The sequence below is a fragment of the Daphnia pulex genome, chromosome 7 (genome assembly GCF_021134715.1).
Source record: "Daphnia pulex isolate KAP4 chromosome 7, ASM2113471v1".
In the NCBI taxonomy this organism is placed as follows: Eukaryota; Metazoa; Arthropoda; class Branchiopoda; order Diplostraca; family Daphniidae; genus Daphnia; species Daphnia pulex.
Genome location: NC_060023.1, coordinates 4,323,236 through 4,345,363, shown reverse-complemented (window position 1 = coordinate 4,345,363; position 22,128 = coordinate 4,323,236). Strand labels below are relative to the sequence as shown.

General features: G+C 41.5%; 7 non-coding genes across 7 annotated transcripts; all 7 read left to right on the top strand.

The window, feature by feature from the left end:
* Window positions 1-3,035: 3,035 nt before the first annotated feature.
* Trnam-cau lies at window positions 3,036-3,107 on the top strand. Its single transcript has one exon. It is a non-coding gene; the product is annotated as a tRNA-Met (tRNA).
* A 345-nt stretch (window positions 3,108-3,452) lies between these two features.
* Trnam-cau lies at window positions 3,453-3,524 on the top strand. The gene has a single exon. It is a non-coding gene; the product is annotated as a tRNA-Met (tRNA).
* Window positions 3,525-4,355: 831 nt separating this feature from the next.
* Trnam-cau lies at window positions 4,356-4,427 on the top strand. The gene has a single exon. It is a non-coding gene; the product is annotated as a tRNA-Met (tRNA).
* Window positions 4,428-4,832: 405 nt separating this feature from the next.
* On the top strand, window positions 4,833-4,904 carry Trnam-cau. The gene has a single exon. It is a non-coding gene; the product is annotated as a tRNA-Met (tRNA).
* An 822-nt stretch (window positions 4,905-5,726) lies between these two features.
* Window positions 5,727-5,798, top strand: Trnam-cau. The gene has a single exon. It is a non-coding gene; the product is annotated as a tRNA-Met (tRNA).
* An 822-nt stretch (window positions 5,799-6,620) lies between these two features.
* Trnam-cau lies at window positions 6,621-6,692 on the top strand. Its single transcript has one exon. It is a non-coding gene; the product is annotated as a tRNA-Met (tRNA).
* A 14,528-nt stretch (window positions 6,693-21,220) lies between these two features.
* Trnam-cau lies at window positions 21,221-21,292 on the top strand. The gene has a single exon. It is a non-coding gene; the product is annotated as a tRNA-Met (tRNA).
* Window positions 21,293-22,128: the final 836 nt, after the last annotated feature.

Sequence of the window (22,128 nt, the reverse complement as noted above, 5' to 3'; positions counted from 1 at the left end):
TTTTTTACCGTTCACGCCGATTTCGGGATCGCGTCCCGCTTGAACGCCCCGGCCGCCAGTCGACAGACGTGGCTTTTCGTGTGTGTCATACCCCCCCTAACCACATTTTAGCCTCAAACCTTTTGCTAAACAAAAATCATTTTTTGGTCACCCAGCTCCCAGACTAAAATAAATTATTAGAGCAATTGACTTGATTGCGATGCGCGTTATGTTTGTATGATATGTAGCGCTAAATAATTATTTTAGCGCTTATATCGCTCTTTTATAATATGATGAATTAATTGCGCGTAATTTAGATCATCGCGCGAAAGATAATTTAAATTTATTTTTTAGCGCCATGCGCGCTTAATATATAGCGCTAGATCTAAAACTAATATATGTATATCTAAAAAAACTTTCAGCATTCATAAATTTTCTCATAAATAAAATATATCTAAAATAAATCTGGCTGGATATAAAATATATCGCACATATGTAATCTTCGCGTTTACCTTTCGCTTAGTAGCGCTATATATAGTATAGTCCCTTGTCTATAAAGCGCAAAGGGCTAAATTGGGGAGGAGTTTGTTTGTGTATCTGTCTGTTTGTTTGTCTGTAGGTGTGAGCGCACGCTGTAATTGGTCGAGCTTACCACCGGAGGCAATACGTCATCACATCTATCTTACAAGGGTACCACCGGAGGCTATGCCGCTCTACCCTGCGAATTTACCGCCGGAGGCCGTGCGGGATTTCTCTACCCTAGAAATTTACCGCCGGAGGCCAAGCGTGAATATACTATGTCAGGCAATGCGTGAACATCTCTACCCTACAAATTTACCGCCGGAGGCCAATTGAATCTAGCAAAGGTTACATAATCACAGCAGCTGACGGTGTAGTGGCTATGGCTCTGGCTTTAAGATGTCAAGTATGGTGGATCAAGCCCACTCCCGCTTACATCGTTGATCGGGAATAACGGCGTGTCAGGGGAAGGATACGTGCAGCCAATGTGCGGTACCGACGATATATCGTGATAGAAAATTTTTCACGCAAAAAACACGGCGTTGACGCAAAACAATATATATATTTTTTAAATGGCTATATTTTAATCTGAAAAAGCATAATGGTTATAGCACTGGCTTAGTAATAAAGAGATTCATGGTTGAATTCCAGTGATAGACTTACTTTTTATAAGGATAAATTTTTTTTTTACGGATGCTTTTGTTAGCCATGACTCAGACAAGTCAAAATTTCGCGAAAAAAATTTTTTTTACACAAAACTAAACAGTAAAATTAAAGAATATACATATTGAAAAAAAACAGCTGGAAGCAATGCGTGAAAAATTCTACTACTAATTTACCGCCGGAGGCAAAACGTTAATATCCTCTATCCTGCAAATTTACCGCCGGAGTCAATATAACACAACCTCTACCCTGCAAATTTACCGCCGGAGGCCATGTGTGAATATCTACACATTAAAAATTTACCGACTTTTTAAGCAACGTATCCAAGCTCCAACAATGAAAATGGGAAGAATTTTCAAAAAATGTGTTTTTTTAAGTAAACTTGATAATTGCTTTACGCTAAGGTTTAAGTTTTTTAAAGAAATGCTAAGATAAAAAGAAAAAAAATTCAAAATGTGCAACCCGCAACATATGCTCTGCGACTTAAGATAAGGCTGTGTCTGAAATGTTTTATGTAACCCATACCATTGAAACAGAAATTTTTTTAGAAAATTATGAAAGGGAATATAAACGTTTGGACGTTTATGCTGTGATTTGAAAAGGAATAAAATAAATGTATAACAAATATAAGGAGGCAATGTAATAAAAATAAGGAAAACCTAAGACATGGCTTTGTCTGTTACATGAAAAAGTTTCAGACACAGCCTTTTGGTCTATGCAGTACTGTATGGGTAAAAACTCAGAAATATTTCTGCAAATGAGTAAATTGATCAGATTTCTAATTTGTAGATATTATTCAAATAAATCAACAAATAGATCGTGAGTCACTAAGGAATCTAATCAAAAATAACTTTAATACAAAACCATGTCAATCGTGTTGGTTAACATCTTAGGCGATAATTATGAAAATTGGAATCGCCAATGATCAACAGAAGAACACATTTTTTGGAATGAGTTTCTTTTTTTGAAAGAGTAGATTCAAGCAGAGTGGCGCAGCGGAAGCGTGCTGTGCCCATAATCCTGAGGTCCGTCGATTGAAACAACGCTCTGCTAGACAAATGTTTTTTTGATGATGCAATGTATTTTCTAAAAATCTCTCTATGCACAGTAGACTTAGGCATTGTCGCATTGATGGTGCAGTGGTAGAATGCTCGCTTGCCAAGTGGGCAGCCCGGGTTCGATTCCCGATCGATGCAGTACTAGTTTGGTAGGAACTCAGAAATATTTCTGCAAATGAGTAGTTTTGTAGGAATCTAATCAAAAGTTACATTATTAGAAAATGATGTCAATCGTGTGGGTTAAAATCTTAGATGATAATTATGAAAATTGGAATCGCCAATGATCAACAGAAGTACACATTTTTTGGAATGAGTTTCTATTTTTGAAAGAGTAGATACAAGCAGAGTGGCGCAGCAGAAGCATGCTGGGCCCATAACCCAGAGGTCCGTAGATCGAAACTACGCTCTGCTAGACCAATGTTTTTTTGATGATGCAATGTATTTTCTAAAATTTTCTCTGTGCACAGTAGACTTGAGCAATGTCGCATCGATGGTTCAGTGGTAGAATGCTCGCTTGCCACGTAGGCGGCCCGGGTTCGATTCCCGGTCTATGCAGTACTATATGGGTAAAAAATCAGAAATATTTCTGCAAATGAGTAAATTGAACAGATTTCGAATTTGTAGATATTATTAAAAATAAATCAACAAATAGATCGTGAGTCACTAAGGAATCTAATCAAAAGTAACTTTAATACAAAACCATGTCAATCGTGTTGGTTAACATCTTAGGCGAGAATTATGAAAATTGGAATCGCCAATGATCAACAGAAGTACATATTTTTTTAATGAGTTTCTATTTTTGAAATAGTAGATCCAAGCAGAGTGGCGCAGCGGAAGCGTGCTGGGCTCATAACCCAGAGGTCCGTAGATCGAAACTACGCTCTGCTAGACAAATGTTTTTTTGATGATGCAATGTATTTTCTAAAAAACTCTCTGTGCACAGTAAATTTGCATAATGTCGCATCGATGGTTCAGTGGTAGAATGCTCGCTTGCCACGTGGGCGGCCCGGGTTCGATTCCCGGTCGATGCAGTACTAGTTTGGTAAGACCTCAGAAATATTTCTTCAAATGAGTAGTTTTGTAGGAATCTATTCAAAAGTTACATTATTACAAATCCATGTCAATCGTGTGGGTTAAAATCTTAGATGATAATTATGAAAATTGGAATCGCCAATGAACAACAGAAGTACACATTTTTTGGAATGAGTTTCTATTTTTGAAAGAGTATATCCAAGCAGAGTGGCGCAGCGGAAGCGTGCTGGGCCCATAACCCAGAGGTCCGTAGATCGAAACTACGCTCTGCTAGACAAATGTTTTTTTGATGATGCAATGTATTTTCTAAAATTTTCTCTGTGCACAGTAGACTCGAGCAATATCGCATCGATGGTTCAGTGGTAGAATGCTCGCTTTCCACGTGGGCGGCCCGGGTTCGATTCCCGGTCTATGCAGTACTATATGTGTAAAAACTCAGAAATATTTCTTCAAATGAGTAAATTGAACAGATTTCGAATTTGTAGATATTATTAAAAATAAATCAACAAATAGATCGTGAGTCACTAAGGGATCTAATAAAAAGTAACTTTAAAACTTTAATACAAAACCATGTCAATCGTGTTGGTTAACATCTTAGGCGAGAATTATGAAAATTGGAATCGCCAATGATCAACAGAAGAACACATTTTTTTGAATGAGTTTCTATTTTTGAAAGAATTGATCTAAGTAGAGTGGCGCAGCGGAAACGTGCTGGGCCCATAACCCAGAGGTCCGTAGATCGAAACTACGCTCTGCTAGACAAATGTTTTTTTTTATGATGCAATGTATTTTTTAAAAAATTCTCTATGCACAGTAGACTTGGGCAATGTCGCATTAATGGTTCTGTGGTAGAATGATCGCTTGCCAAGTGGGCAGCCCGGGTTTGATTCCCGGTCTAAGCAGTACTAGTTTGGTAAGAACTCAGAAATATTTCTGCAAATGAGTAGTATTGTAGGAATCTAATCAAAAGTTACATTATTACAAAATCATTTCAATCTTGTGGGTTAAAATCTTAGATGATAATTATGAAAATTGGAATCGCCAATGATCAACAGAAGTACACATTTTTTGGAATGAGTTTCTATTTTTAAAATAGTAGATCCAAGCAGAGTGGCGCAGCGGAAGCGTGCTGGGCCCATAACCCAGAGGTCCGTAGATCGAAACTACGCTCTGCTAGACAAATGTTTTTTTGATGATGCAATGTATTTTCTAAAATTTTCTCTGTGCACAGTAGATTTGAGCAATGTCGCATCGATGGTTCAGTGGTAGAATGCTCGCTTGCCACGTAGGCGGCCCGGGTTCAATTCCCGGTCTATGCAGTACTATATGGGTAAAAACTCAGAAATATTTCTTCAAATGAGTAAATTGAACAGATTTCGATTTTGTAGATATTATTAAAAATAAATCAACAAATAGATCGTGAGTCACTAAGGAATCTAATCAAAAGTAACTTTAATACAAAACCATGTTAATCGTGTTGGTTAACATCTTAGGCGAGAATTATGAAAATTGGAATCGCCAATGATCAACAGAAGTACATATTTTTTTGAATGAGTTTCTATTTTTGAAATAGTAGATCCAAGCAGAGTGGCGCAGCGGAAGCGTGCTGGGCCCATAACCCAGAGGTCCGTAGATCGAAACTACGCTCTGCTAGACAAATGTTTTTTTGATGATGCAATGTATTTTCTAAAAATTTCTCTGTGCACAGTAAATTTGCATAATGTCGCATCGATGGTTCAGTGGTAGAATGCTCGCTTGCCTCGTGGGCGGCCCGGGTTCGATTCCCGGTCGTTGCAGTACTAGTTTGGTAAGACCTCAGAAATATTTCTTCAAATGAGTAGTTTTGTAGGAATCTAATCAAAAGTTACATTATTACAAAACCATGTCAATCGTGTGGGTTAAAATCTTAGATGATAATTATGAAAATTGGAATCGCCAATGAACAACAGAAGTACACATTTTTTGGAATGAGTTTCTATTTTTGAAAGAGTAGATCCAAGCAGAGTGGCGCAGCGGAAGTGTGCTGGGCCCATAACCCAGAGGTCCGTAGATCGAAACTACGCTCTGCTAGACAAATGTTTTTTTGATGATGCAATGTATTTTCTAAAATTTTCTCTGTGCACAGTAGACTTGAGCAATGTCGCATCGATGGTTCAGTGGTAGAATGCTCGCTTGCCACGTGGGCGGCCCGGGTTCGATTCCCGGTCTATGCAGTACTATATGGGTAAAAACTCAGAAATATTTCTTCAAATGAGTAAATTGAACAGATTTCGAATTTGTAGATATTATTAAAAATAAATCAACAAATAGATCGTGAGTCACTAAGGAATATAATCAAAAGTAACTTTAATACAAAACCATGTCAATCGTGTTGGTTAACATCTTAGGCGATAATTATGAAAATTGGAATCGCCAATGATCAACAGAAGAACACATTTTTTTGAATGAGTTTCTATTTTTGAAAGAATTGATTTAAGCAGAGTGGCGCAGCGGAAGCGTGCTGGGCCCATAACCCAGAGGTCCGTAGATCGAAACTACGCTCTGCTAGACAAATGTTTTTTTGATGATGCAATGTATTTTCTAAAATTTTCTCTGTGCACAGTAGACTTGAGCAATGTCGCATCGATGGTTCAGTGGTAGAATGCTCGCTTGCCACGTGGGCGGCCCGTGTTCGATTCCCGGTCGATGCAGTACTAGTTTGGTAAGACCTCAGAAATATTTCTTCAAAGGAGTAGTTTTGTAGGAATCTAATCAAAAGTTACATTATTACAAAACCATGTCAATCGTGTGGGTTAAAATCTTAGATGATAATTATGAAAATTGGAATCGCCAATGAACAACAGAAGTACACATTTTTTGGAATGAGTTTCTATTTTTGAAATAGTAGATCCAAGCAGAGTGGCGCAGCGGAAGTGTGCTGGGCCCATAACCCAGAGGTCCGTAGATCGAAACTACGCTCTGCTAGACAAATGTTTTTTTGATGATGCAATGTATTTTCTAAAATTTTCTCTGTGCACAGTAGACTTGAGCAATGTCGCATCGATGGTTCAGTGGTAGAATGCTCGCTTGTCACGTGGGCGGCCCGGGTTCGATTCCCGGTCTATGCAGTACTATATGGGTAAAAACTCAGAAATATTTCTTCAAATGAGTAAATTGAACAGATTTCGAATTTGTAGATATTATTAAAAATAAATCAACAAATAGATCGTGAGTCACTAAGGAATATAATCAAAAGTAACTTTAATACAAAACCATGTCAATGGTGTTGGTTAACATCTTAGGCGATAATTATGAAAATTGGAATCGCCAATGATCAACAGAAGAACACATTTTTTTGAATGAGTTTCTATTTTTGAAAGAATTGATCTAAGCAGAGTGGCGCAGCGGAAGCGTGCTGGGCCCATAACCCAGAGGTCCGTAGATCGAAACTACGCTCTGCTAGACAAATGTTTTTTTGATGATGCAATGTATTTTCTAAAATGTTCTCTGTGCACAGTAGACTTGAGCAATGTCGCATCGATGGTTCAGTGGTAGAATGCTCGCTTGCCACGTGGGCGGCCCGGGTTCGATTCCCGGTCGATGCAGTACTAGTTTGGTAAGACCTCAGAAATATTTCTTCAAATGAGTAGTTTTGTAGGAATCTAATCAAAAGTTACTTTTCAATGTTAACACGTTTGAAAAGTACACTTTTCTCTTACGTTCACTACTGTACCTTACTGTATACTACTGTATACTCTATCAAATAATTAGGTTCCAAGCAAGCGGTTGGGTCATACAAACCCCTAACACTTCATTCCAGATACCAGGTGATTAGTACCTGTAACCCTCTGAATTGGTTCTGTAACCCTCTGGTTCCAACACTCAGTGCGTAGCACTCCTGAGGGTGGGTGGGTGGGACAATTTCACGTGTTTCCCCGGCCGGGACTTGCTTGTGAATAGTTGTCTGCTACAGTGTTGGAAACACTGTTGCCAGATAGTCTTATATAAGACTATATGGTTACAACCATTCACTTCATAGAAAAGTGATCACTTTTCAATGTTAACACGTTTGAAAAGTACACTTTTCTCTTACGTTCACTACTGTACCTTACTGTATACTACTGTATACTCTATCAAATAATTAGGTTCCAAGCAAGCGGTTGGGTCATACAAACCCCTAACACTTCATTCCAGATACCAGGTGATTAGTACCCAGCTAGCAGAGTATATTTCCCAAATATTGCTAAAATATTATATTCCTACAATTGAGATGTTGGTAAAATAATTTTTTTCAATATTTTTCCAATATATTTTTGCACCCAAATTTGTTGGCTCACAATATTTTTTCAACTTGTTTTACTTATTTCACTTTTATTGGTGAAATAACAGTTTTACTACTTTTAAAATTTTGATGGAAATCTGGTTGTTGTGTTTATGGTTATATAGTCCAGCGCGGAATATTTATTCATCTTCAACTTGTTATTATACAAGTTCTTAATTTTGGCCTTGAGTGGGTTTGAACAATCACACCTTGAGTCACCAATCCAATGCTATAACCACTACACCAACAGCGGTATTACAAATATTTTTCGACTTGATGCAATAAAAGTTTTTAACTTCTAGAAGCCACGTAAACAAGGGTAAAGAGGGGATTCCCTATAGGGGTTTGTCCCGACAGGCAATAGACAGATGCAGAGGATCTCGCCAAGGATGTCCCTACGGCCAAAAAATGGATAAGTCTAGTCCCGTAATGGTAAAATATTGTTTTCCGAGAAGATTCTTCAGTCGATAACCCACATATTGGTATAATATTAGATTATTACTTTTCTGCGTCAAGGTGGCTGTTAAATTGTTTTGTTGTTTTCCCAATGAATGGATATTATGAAACATGAATAAATCAATATTACTTTTTGTTATTTTCTCAATAACGGACCATTAAAAAAATAATAAATCCTTTTTTTATGAAAAAGCTATAGTCTTTTACATTTAACATGCGTTCAAAATCCTAAATGTTTTATATCGTATTCAATTCGTTAGTTCTGCATACAATTGCCTAACTGAACAATCCAATTGTCTTAAAACCATATCTTGCACAAGTCTCGAACAACTAACTTACGTACTTCGAATTTAAAACTCTACCTTCACGCTAACGTGGCATAATTTATCTTAAACGTTAAGGAGATGAAATGTTAAAACTGCTATTATTATATATCCATATAGGTAATTCTATGGAGGTTGGTTCAAACCCACTTTCAGCAAACAAATGACTTATGAAACAAATAGTCTCAATAATCATAAATTCCTACACTGATGTAATTAAATCGATTTTGCTCACGCTGGGCTATAACCATGACAATGTGTAAGTATGCACTATCCATCTGGTCCCATCGGGACTTTATTTTTATCTCCGTTACTGGTGTAGTGGTTATAGCATTGGATTAATGACTCAAAGTATGATGGTTCAAACCCACTCTCGTCAATAAAGGCAGCAGCTAACCAATCATTTAGGATTTTGAACGTGTGGTAAATGTAAAAGACTATAGCTTTATCATAGAAAACGATGTAATCATTATTTAATGATCCGTTATTGGGAAAATAAAAAAAAATATTAATTTATTCATCTTTGATAATAGTCATTTATTGGTAAAATAAAAAAAAAATTTTACAGCCACCTTGTCGCAACAAAGTAATAATATAATATTATACCAATATGTGGGTTATCGATCGAAGAATATTGTCGGAAAAAAATATTTTACCAATAAAGACATGCTAGCTGGGTACCTGTAACCCTCTGAAATAAAAGTGGCAAGCAATGGAACTAAATTGAGGCAATCGATTTGGTATGATGCCTATATGAGGATAAAAAACGTATACGAGGCAACGTCGGTCTTAAAGTACCATCGGCTGCTGTTATTTCGTGAGCGGTACTGTCCAAATCTGTAGTATAGAAAATGGAGAGCCAAAGTCTAGATACCGTGTCAACTGCCCAGGGTCAGAAATCCGAGTTGTCTTTTGGTCTTGAAGCCGCTCAGCATTATCTGTCGAAATCCGTACGAAGCTCAACAAAGCAGCAGGTATTCCTTCGTTCATTACTTGCAGTGATATGCCAGTGAAAACATGCTTCCTTTCGATCCCATAGTACGACCGCGTGTACGGAATCTGGCGTGATTTTTGCTGCCGAAACCAAGTACCAGAGTTTGGGGTTGGTCATGAGCATTTGGCCGCTTGTCTATCCCTCGTGATGATGCGGGACCAGTCCTATTCCAAGGTTGTTATGCTGAGTGCTGCCATTGCTAATGAGCATCGGATTCGTATGCTGCCGTCGCCGACAACTCATGAAACAATATCCACTTTGTTTCGTGGGTTTCGTAATGAACATCCACAGACTCGTGCTGCCAAATTGCCAATTACTGAAGAAATTCTGGACAAGATGTATGCCCACCTCTACCAAACTCAACATGGAAGAGACGGACTGCGGGCGTCTGTTGTTCTCTGGAGAACAGTATGGAGGATCTCGATGGAGTATCACACTCTCGGAAGGTTTAGCGACATCGTCAAGCTTTGTAGAAAAGACGTCAACTACGTCACGGACCCTTCGCCCCATCTGAGGATTTTATTCAAAGGTGGGAAGAACGACCAGTATACCGAGGGTGGTGAGCGTGTAGTAGCCTCAAATCCAGACGTATTAGAAACGGCTGTCCATTTGGCAAACCCGCTTTACCCCCTTCCCCTCCTTTGAGCAAGTGACGACGCTAGGCTTTTCTTTAAGTCTGGCAACGTGGGTGGGAGTCATCTTAGAAAAGGGGGGGCTTCCTTTTTCCTTCTTCTTGTCCGTGATCTCGTGGAGTGTGGTAACGCTGTATGTGCTCTGTGTTTCGTATGTGTGTCTCAAATGTTGCTTTGTGTACCCCTTGTGTCATCGACAATATACACTCAGTGCATTATATCTTATTTATTTTAACAGGTTATGGGCCCAGAACACGCCAATTAATTGACAAGAATGAATCACGAAGCCTCGAGAGAAGTCAACAGAATAACGAAGTTAAGCGGTCCGGAAAAATGGACCTCGTTTAGATATGGGTGTACACTGCTGCTGCAACGAGCACGTGTTCTCAACGTCGTCACGAGACTTGAACCTCGACCCGAACCGGTAATTATTGTCTTTCTATGTAGACGTCTTGCGAGACAAAGAACAAAGCTTGAATTTTGAGAATTTCTTCTTTACAAAAGAAAATGAGAGAGTCGAAAATTGTAATGATGGCAAAAGACTAAGCTATTTCCTGGACATTGAAAAAAAAAGATTTGACGAGTAGTTGTAAGTGATGTTTCTATCCAACGGCTGCTCAGAATGAAGTCAATGACCATTTTTTTAAATTATGAAACGTTTTACAGTAACTGTGGGGCCAGACTTGCTTCTTTGCAGCCACGTGTTGGTATAGAAACATGACACTACCTGATGATGGAAAAACATTAAATGCTTGGCTTATTGTTCAAGTTTGCAGTCGTAAATAGTGTTTCTATCAGATAGGCAATTCACATGATACCTGTAAGCTTGACTTTGTTTTCAGCCGGCTAAAGCAGTCCGAATTAATCCTCTTACTATATAGCCTCTGTCTGAAATAGAAACACTATACTGCCATTATAGCATGAATTGTGAAGAAATTTTATGTCGTTGTAAGTCGGGTAAACGCATTTTCTTGGGACAAATTATCGTTCACGTCACTCAGGCCTCACACACGCCACACTCGCATCTAACGAGTGGTGAAAGTCACGATCGTTTGATTAAAACAAAATATAAATATATATTTATATATAAATATATGTATGTATACATATTTTATGCGCGTACCACGACACGACAGAGTACCACCGTTTGTTCTATTGAGAACTCACACATGATTATGCTGTTCATTGAGAGCTCATCTACGCAGACGCGGCATATTACGCACGCCAGTTAATTAACGTTATGTTCAATTATTGACAGAACCTCAATGAGAACCAGGAGGTCGCGAACCAAAATCTGATAGACGCTTGGGACATGAAGGATGCAGAGGCGAGAATTATAATATTCTGCAACGTTGAGGGGCCACAGCAAACTCTCATCGAAGGATGCGCGTCCTCCGCGGAAATGTGGGAGCGTCTGATACTGCAATACGCCAACGCTGCTCCTATCAACGGCAATCTACTGCTAGAGAAATTTTTCAACTACAAATACAATCCTGGTATACTAACTCTACAGTTCATAAAACTAAAGAATCTTGTTAACTCACATATGATTACCGTTCACAGAGCACAGAGTGCTGGATCATGTGGCAGTTTACACAAACTTGGCAGAAGAGCTGAGAAACTTGGAATCACCTGTCACTGAACAACAACTCGTTGTGAAAATTATCCAAACACTGCCCCCCAGTTTTCGCTCATTCCGTTCGGCTTGGGACAATCTACCAAGGAACGAGCAAACAATAGCAAACCTAACACCAAGACTGGTAAACGAAGAAGCCATCAGCAGAGCGGCCAACAACGGCGCGATGGATCCGACCGATGCGGCCTTCTTTGCGTTCCACACGCCTAAGGCAGCCGCTTTCGCCGGGGAGAGTGCTGCAAAGACATCCCCAGGGCAAAGTTTCGACAACGCAGCACACGCGCAAGGGGGATTCCGTGGCCGCGGACGAGGCCCCTACTTTACGGGTGAATGGCGAGGACGTGGCAGAGGCAGAGGAGGAAGAGGAGGTAGAGGTGGTGGCAGCTCCAATCCGCACAACCACTCATACGCACGAAAAGATGGACAACAACAAAACGATCAGCAGCAAAGCAGCCAACATGCCGGCTCAGTCGTCTGCTTCAACTGCAATGGAAACGGACACAAAGCTTATCAGTGTCCAACAAAAAGAGAAGAAGAACGTGGTCAGGCGAGACAAGAAAATTTCAACAAGAAAAGAGGTTTTGGCTGTATCTCTTCGTCATTGTGTCTGGTTGCACGGGAACACAAGGTCTGGAACGCTGATTCGGGCGCAACTAATCACATGACTGATCAACGGTCCTTCTTCACCACTTTCAAAATAATTCCACCCGGAACATGGAAAATCAATGGAATTGGTGGTGTTGAACTACAAGCCCTTGGTATAGGAAACATCGACGTCATTACAGAAGTAGATGGTGCGAAGCTTGAAGGAACATTCCACGACGTGTTATATGTTCCCGGTCTTGGAATTAATCTTTTTTCAATTGGAGCAGCCACCGACTGTAACGTCAATGTTGAGTTCACTGATACACAGGTATGATACAACTCGTAAAAATTTGCAGTCATGACTCGAGATTTATGTATATAAATATTTCCTTACCAACAGGTCTTTTTCGCTAATAAGGAAACTAACGAAAAATTCATGACTGGCTCCCGTGTCGAAAACTCCCTCTACAGATTATGCGCTACGACCAAAAACCCAACGGAATTGAACGAAGAATCTTCAACAGCGCTCTACGGTGTTGGTAATGGAAGTACCAAGGCGTCCCTCGAACTTTGGCATAGAAGATTCGGCCATCTCAACTGTCAAGATATTTTAAAGATCAACAAATCTAAAGCAGTATACGGCCTGCACCTCAACGACGTCAAAAAACCACTCATATGCGAAGGTTGCATCTTTGGAAAACTCCACCGTAGCAAGTTCCCAACCGGATGCGGCCGCGCGGAAAATATCGGCGACTTGATCCACTCCGATGTCGGGGGTCCATTACACGTGCCAACTCCTGAAGGCCATCGATTCTTCGTCATCTTCAAAGACGACAACAGCAGTTATACAGTAGCCAAACTCATGAAGACGAAAAATGAAGCTGGCACGCATTTCATGGAATTCGCAGAAATGATGAAAACCCAAACCGGAAGGCCAATAAAAATACTCAGGACGGACCAAGGAACCGACATCCTCGGCGGAAACTTTAGCGAATACAAAAAACGTACTGGCCTTATTCATCAAACTACTGCTAGGTACACTCCACAACAAAACTCTCGTTCCGAGAGAACGATGCGTACAGTTGTAGAGGCCGTGAGAAGTGGCCTGTACACTAACGACAACAGCAACCAACTTCCGTGCAACATCAGAAATGAAGTCAGAGAACTCTGGGGCGAATTTTTTCTGGCTATCGTTTACATATTCAACCGGACTCTCACCAGCCACACAGAAGTCACTCCGTTCGAGAAATTATTCGGCAAGAAACCATCGGTTGCCCACCTAAGGGTTCTCGGCTGCCGCGCATACGCGCACGTTCCCGACCAGCTACGCAAGAAACTAGATCCTAAAGGCGAAGCATGTTGGATGGTCGGCTACGGTGAAAATCAAAAGGCCTGGCGACTTTGGAACCCTGTTGAGAGGAAAATAATCGTTTCCCGTGATGTCACCTTCGATGAAACAATCCTGATTGGAGATCACCCACTCACAGCTGTAAATGACAATAGCCCATTGGAACCAATGCAACTATTAGTAGAAGTACTTAATCAGGTATCTTGCTTATACTAGTAGCCATACATAAACGAACAAAATCTATTTTTTGTGTATATATATTTATATATGTGTATATATGTATATGTGTATATGTGTATGTGTATATATGTTTATATATATTTTATATATATATCCATTTTTTTTCCACCAGACTCAACTAATCGAAGGTGTAGATGAAAGCCAAGACACTCCCGATAATCAAGATGCATCAGTCGAAGAAGCTTCACAAGTCGAGGCCTTAGAGGAGGAGATTGAACGGGCTCCTGGCGGCAGAAATGAAGAGGGTATGGAAGTCCTCGACGTTGCGGATGCGGAACCTGTTCACGTTGCGACTCCTGATGACGCCAACAAGAATCTAGAAGTGGATGAAGTCCCCAACATTGACGCCCCACCGATATCGAGTCACGATTCACACAATTATCGAAGGTAAAAACTAATCGCTGTTTCGAAAAAAATTACTGGCGCTCACCACCTTCTATATATATTTCATAGACCCACAAGATCCGGCCGCGTGCCAAGATATACGGATCGATACGTCGAATATATGGAATCATACGGAAATGCAGCATCCACTGATCCAGCCCCTAAGCGCTCTTCATTTTTCGAACTAGAAGTTGATGAACCACAAACCTACAAACAAGCGGTGGAATCAAGATATGCGGAACAGTGGTTACCCGCTTTCAAGGCAGAGTATGACTCTCAGATCAAGAACAAATCGTGGGTGCTCATCCCAAAATCCCAAGTACCAACTGAGTGCGCTATACTGCCTCACAAATGGGTTGGGAAATATAAGCCGGGCTATGGAGACCCACTGCAACCAGATTTCGTGGCCCCACGCTTTAAAGGAAGATTAACAGTTGTTGGATGTCACCAGCAGTACGGCGTCGACTACGAAGAAACGTACGCACCTGTGCCACGCCTTGACTCAATTCGATCTGTTCTATCACTCACCGCTTCGCTCGGATACAAATCATTTCAATTCGACGTGGCCACAGCGTTCCTGAACGCGGATGTTGACAAACCAATCTTCATGACCCAACCCGAAGGATTCGTGGTGTCTGGAAAAGAAGACCACGTGTGTAAGCTTTTGAAAGCAGTCTACGGCATAAAGCAGGCTCCCCGTCTTTGGTGCAAGACCTTCATCGCCGCCCTACTCAGATATGGTTTTAAGGCACTGGACGCAGATATGTGCGTGTTTATCCTGGTAAACAACAGCATCGTGTCATATCTCTTCATCTGGGTAGATGACGGATGGTTTTCTAGCAGTGCTGATGAGGAGTGTCAACGCTTCGCTACTTGGATCGGTAACTAATAAGTTATAACCCTTTTTTTTCCCATTACTCACAAATCAAATTTCCTACCTCTTTTGTCAGGTAACGAATTTGAAGTAAGATGTCTCCCCCCGACCAGATTCGTTGGTATGAACATCGAGTACGACAGGGAAAATAGCCAAGTATTTCTCTCGCAGCAGCACTCGATACTCAAGGCACTGGAACAGTTCGGCATGACGGATAGCCATCCCAAGCTGACCCCAGCCGAATCCAGCGTTCACCTTTCTAGTTCGATGGTGCCACGCAACGAGGGGAAAGTGGACATGTCTTTAATCCCCTACCGTGCGGCAGTTGGATTCCTGCTCTATCTCTCATCTACCACTAGACCGGACATTGCTTACGGCGTCGGACAAGTGTCAAAATTTTGCGAAAACCCACAGCCGGCGCACTGGAACGCAGTCAAACGTATATTCGCTTATCTGAAAGGTACGCTCGACTTCGGTATATGGCTGGGTGGACGGAAGGATGAAGGAGCCGTAGTCTATACCGACGCCGACTACGCCAGTGATGTAGACGACCGAAAATCCATCTCAGGATGCATCGCTTTCTACAAGGGAGGGCCAGTCGCATGGTCGTGCAGGAGACAAGAATGTGTTTCTATCTCAACTACCGAGTCGGAATATGTGTCCTTATCTGATGGAGCGAAGACAGCTCTTTGGCTCAACGCGCTGGCTAACGGCCTAAACTCGTCTCCGGTCCCAATGGAAAAGTCTTCAGGCGACGAGGTACCACCAAATCCCGTTAAGATGTATTGCGACAATCAAAGTGCTATTTGTCTGGTCAAAAATCCGGTCCATCCGAGGCGATCAAAACACATCGACGTGAGATACCACTTTGTAAGACAGCTGCAAGAAAACAACAAGATCGCCGTCGAATTCGTTAGCTCCAAAGACCAACTGGCCGACATCTTCACGAAGGCTTTGCCAGCGCCAAGGTTCCAAGAGTTACGTGAACGCATCGGGGTAGGACCATACGAGAAGAATTGAGGAGGTACGGGTTTGAGAGAGGGTATTAGAAACGGCTGTCCATTTGGCAAACCCGCTTTACCCCCTTCCCCTCCTTTGAGCAAGTGACGACGCTAGGCTTTTCTTTAAGTCTGGCAACGTGGGTGGGAGTCATCTTAGAAAAGGGGGGGCTTCCTTTTTCCTTCTTCTTGTCCGTGATCTCGTGGAGTGTGGTAACGCTGTATGTGCTCTGTGTTTCGTATGTGTGTCTCAAATGTTGCTTTGTGTACCCCTTGTGTCATCGACAATATACACTCAGTGCATTATATCTTATTTATTTTAACAAGACGTTAAACGCTGTCGTGTTCAGCTTACGTTGAACTATTTCCGATTCCTTGGCCTTTCCTACGATGGTTATCTCGTTCCTTTGTGTACTGCCAAAAATTCCCCAAATCCTGCCAAATCTGTACCGTACAGTGGGGCTTTGACTGACCTGAAGAAGTTGATGAACTTGTTGGGTTACGACGAGAAACTCTACGGTGAGCATTCTGGAAAGAGAGGTGGAGCGACTACAGCAGCAGCTCATGGAGCTACTGACAAACAGCTGAAACGTCTGGGAGGGTGGCGTTCCGATGCAATGCCCGCCAAATATGTTGATCTCTCCATCCCAAGTCGTCTCTCTATGTCGGAGTTGTTGCAAAAGAAAGTTTGAGTTGTACAAATAATAATTAATGTAACTGGCAGTCTTTGTCACATTCGCCATTTCGTCATTTATTTAATCGAAACATTGTTTGGTCCTACAGACGTGAGTCAAAACAAAGTTGAAGAAATTCAAATTTGGTTTTCCCTGCAAATGGAGAATGTGGATTGTAAGTTCCTTGAATGATGAAAGGCCTACAGGTTTCCATGTAGTTAAAAGGCCACAGAAGTCTGCCTTCATTGTTAAAGATTTCCACCCAGTAATCCGCCGTTTTTCATTTCGGTACGAACAAAATTCCAGTAGTTCTTGAAGTCTTTAATCGTCTAACAATTCTGATGATCTCCTGTATTGGTGGACAGATCCAAGCCACTTCGTCATCCCACGAATGGGAAAAAGCGTCAATGCCTGACGTACCAGGGCAAAAGAAATTGGAATAGAAACGTTGGCATTTTGAGTTACGGTCGGAAGCGAATAGATCGATGGTGAATTTAAATCTTGTCCTGTTCCTTTGGAAAGTTTGGTCATCGACTTGCCAATTGTCCGTATCAGTCGTCTTTGAACCATCGTCTGCTATCTTAATTCGGGGGTCGTCTCGTAGTAGATGGATTGGGATAATTCTGGTGTTAAGTCTCTTGCAACGAATCATTATTTGAAAAACATCCTTTTGGATGTGACGTTTTCCCGATCCTTTTGTCAAAAAAGTCACCAAGTTTTGGCTGTCAGTGAGCCAATAGATGTTGGTGGCCTTGGTGGTGAACGTGCCTGTTTGTTCATAATATTCCATTGTTTTTGCGACAGCCAGTAGTTCTCGGTGACCGGAAGACAACATTCTTTCGTCTTCGTTTAAAATTCCACGGAAATAAAGGTGATCTCCTTTAATTGAGTAGGCACAGGTTGCATATCCGGACGCGTCGCTGGCCCAGATTTTTTCTTCGTTTGTGCGCACATGATTAGCGACGAAACTAGATTTCATGAATGAACTGGGCGGTCCGATGATGGACAGGACAGAAATTTCAGTAGCCGCCGATCGAATGGGGGAATTGTCAAATTCTGAGCAATTGTCGACGAAGAATTGTAAGCCGTCTTGAGCTTCTTTACTCATCACCAACGACGAATTCCATCCTCTCCGTTGTGTGGCCTCCTCTAAAACTGCGTAAGAAGCCCTGGCTGCTATTACAACTATCGGCCCTTGTGCCGGTTCCGTTGCTACTATTTTCCCGATAGTTCCGGCTAATTCTTTGGCTGGAAACGATTTCGATCCGTGTGAGATCGTCTCCGAAACTTGTTGTAGTATGCGTTGTTTCTTGGCTTCCTGAAGACGGACTGTCATGCTGGCAGTGTCGATAATGAATCCGAGGTATTCCTTGGACTGGTTAGCATCTCCGTCTTTGTCGGATTTTTCGACTTCCAGTATCCATCCCGAAGATTTTAGAACTTTGTAGACGAACGTACGTTGATCTTCTGCTTTGCACTTTGTTTCTGCGACGATCCTGCCGTCGTCCAGATAAATTGAATGTCGAATCCCCTTTTCGTGAATATAGGCGTTCACAGGTTTGAAGAGCTTTGTCAGACAGTGTACAGCTGAGGACAGTCCAAAGGGAAGGTATAAGAAGACAAAATACTGTTTACCACCGTCTGGTTTTGGTATGGCAGCACCTAAATACTTTGTTTGTGACGGGTGAATCTGGACGTGATGGTAGGCCGCCTTGAGATCGTACGTCACTTGGAAGTCCCCTTCTCTTGTTATCTCCAACGACCTCCGAAGATGGGAGAGCACAACTTTTTGTTCCTTTACATACAAGTTGACACATCTGGACCCGTCCCAACAGAGTCTGTTTTTGGTTATACCGTCTCGGCCGAATTTCTTTGATACCGTTAAAGGAGATACGCAGAGCGGCTTCTTGTCTCTGAACTCAATAACTCCACGTTTTTGAAGTTCAGCGACCGCTTGAATAACAAAAGGCATATCTTGCATAGCCGATTTGTTGTTGGCCTCCTCGTAAGCTGGAGGTGATTCAACGAAAGGGATTACATATCCCTGGGTTAATACGTCCATAACCCATTCACCGGCCTGTAGGTCATTCTGCCAGAAAGCCCTGACATCTTCTGAATGGATTGAACCAGGATAGAACTCTATCACAGGAGTGCTCTTTTGTTGAGCAAAACTCTCGTCTGGCCTCGGGCTGTCTGCCTCAGCAACATGCCGTCCAGTGTCAGAGGCACCAGTGTCTACCAGTTCACTGCAGTAGTTGAACACAAATAATAAAAAATTCCGTATAAGTCTCCTGTACAACACATTTATTGTTTATTGACTCATTAGTAGTAGACAGCGGAATGTTTACTTGTGTTGCTTTGGACATTGTTTGAAAAAATTTCCCGGTTGCCCGCAGAGATGAAATTTGAATTCCGACTTGTCTGGTCGTTTTCCGTCTCTCGTGTTCCCACCTCGACCTCCGTGTCCATAGCCACCACCACCGTGTCCATGGCCACCACGTCCGGTAGATTGGTAGGGTCCATGATCCGATCGGCTTAAAGAGTAGTCGCCGTGGTAGGATGCGCCACCTTTGTAGCGTTTTGATCGGCTGCCGTGTCTCTCTTTTTCTCTCTCACGTTCACGTTTCTCGCGGTCCATCTTCTTCTCCCGCTCTTCCAACACCTTTGCCAGTTCCGGGTCCAGGAACTCACCAGCCTTTCGTCGTGCAAGCTTGTCGGCAGTTTCTTGATCGTATTTGCGCCACACTTGTAGTACAAAGAGGCGATCTCGCATGGATTCATCCGATTTTCGGAACTCGGCAAGAGTATTCATGGCTGCTTGTTTCGTGACGCCGGCGGGCATTGTATTAATCAAGGCTATTGATGTAAGGATTCCATTTTGAAGAGGCAGCAGGGCCTTTTGTGTAGCTTCCAGTTGCTGTAATAGACAAACAAATAACAGTTGTTGTCATTGGAGAATTCCATATTTACAGTAAACAAGCATCTTATGACTAAAGATCTTGGCTGTATCCTATGATCGGATAGAAACGTTTCTCAGAGATTGGATCGGTGGTGTTTCTCTCTTGGCTCATGTCTGGTTACATGCAGTCCGACTGTTGGTGTAATTCTCTCAAACCATGGCTGTGTACATGCGTTTAATTCCCGGCTCGTGAAAGGATAAGTGGAATCATAACCGCAAATTATTCGATTTTCTCAGACATAACGTTCGTTAAGCACGTTAGGTTCTGACATTTTTCGGCAACGGGCCCATGTTGGCTAATTAAAGCACCGGCGGAAAGGTAATGCTTTTCTCGATCTACATTAAAAAATTTGAATTTATTTGACGCCACTTGCCTATCCGGCGTTGGTTAAATTGAACTTAGTTGCTGAAAATAAAGGTAAAAGATACAGCAGCCAAACAAACGACAATGCAATACTCATGACTGGGACATGCAATATGAAATATCACGTCGTCGTGTCGTCGTTGTTGGCTAAATTTGTAATAAATTTTAATTGGCTCATGACTGGTTACATGCAGCCTATCATATCCCGTCAGTGACATACAATTCTTCCAGGTGAACGATTTGCATTTAAAAATCTTATTACCTCACGGAGAACTTTTTCACGATCCGGAACGGCCTCGATGAATCCCGCCAATCTAGCTCTGGCAGTGACCAAATCTTCTGCCGTGAGGGTTTCCCAGTCCTTTGGGAAAAAGGGTTTCGCCATAGTAGCACTTTTTCTTCGAATTCAATGTCAAGTTAATCCAAGTATGTTGATTTTCACTAAATTGAAGGACTGTAACACAATTTCACGTGTTTCCCCGGCCGGGACTTGCTTGTGAATAGTTGTCTGCTACAGTGTTGGAAACACTGTTGCCAGATAGTCTTATATAAGACTATATGGTTACAACCATTCACTTCATAGAAAAGTGATCACATTATTACAAAACCATGTCAATCGTGTGGGTTAAAATCTTAGATGATAATTATGAAAATTGGAATCGCCAATGAACAACAGAAGTACACATTTTTTGGAATGAGTTTCTATTTTTGAAAGAGTAGATCCAAGCAGAGTGGCGCAGCGGAAGTGTGCTGGGCCCATAACCCAGATGTCCGTAGATCGAAACTACGCTCTGCTAGACAAATGTTTTTTTGATGATGCAATGTATTTTCTAAAATTTTCTCTGTGCACAGTAGACTTGAGCAATGTCGTATCGATGGTTCAGTGGTAGAATGCTCGCTTGCCACGTGGGCGGCCCGGGTTCGATTCCCGGTCTATGCAGTACTATATGGGTAAAAACTCAGAAATATTTCTTCAAATGAGTAAATTGAACAGATTTCGAATTTGTAGATATTATTAAAAATAAATCAACAAATAGATCGTGAGTCACTAAGGAATCTAATAAAAAGTAACTTTAATACAAAACCATGTCAATCGTGTTGGTAAACATCTTAGGCGATAATTATGAAAATTGGAATCGCCAATGATCAACAGGAGAACACATTTTTTTGAATGAGTTTCTATTTTTGAAAGAATTGATCTAAGCAGAGTGGCGCAGCGGAAGCGTGCTGGGCCCATAACCCAGAGGTCCGTAGATCGAAACTACGCTCTGCTAGACAAATGTGTTTTTGATGATGCAATGTATTCTTTAAAAAATTATCTATGCACAGTAGACTTGGGCAATGTCGCATTGATGGTTCAGTGGTAGAATGCTCGCTTGCCACGTGGGCAGCCCGGGTTCGATTCCCGGTCTAAGCAGTACTATTTTGGTAAGAACTCAGAAATATTTCTGCAAATGAGTAGTATTGTAGGAATCTAATCAAAAGTTACATTATTACAAAATCATTTCAATCTTGTGGGTTAAAATCTTAGATGATAATTATGAAAATTGGAATCGCCAATGATCAACAGAAGTACACATTTTTTGGAATAAGTTTCTATTTTTGAAATAGTAGATCCAAGCAGAGTGGCGCAGCGGAAGAGTGCTGGGCCCATAACCCAGAGGTCCGTAGATCGAAACTACGCTCTGCTAGACAAATGTGTTTTTGATGATGCAATGTATTTTCTAAAATTTTCTCTGTGCACAGTAGATTTGAGCAATGTCGCATCGATGGTTCAGTGGTAGAATGCTCGCTTGCCACGTGGGCGGCCCGGGTTCGATTCCCGGTCTATGCAGTACTAGTTTGGTAAGACCTCAGAAATATTTCTTCAAATTCTTCAAATGAGTAGTTTTGTAGGAATCTAATCAAAAGTTACATTATTACAAAACAATGTCAATCGTGTGGGTTAAAATCTTAGATGATAATTATGAAAATTGGAATCGCCAATGAACAACAGAAGTACACATTTTTTGGAATGAGTTTCTATTTTTGAAATAGTAGATCCAAGCAGAGTGGCGCAGCGGAAGTGTGCTGGGACCATAACACAGAGGTCCGTAGATCGAAACTACGC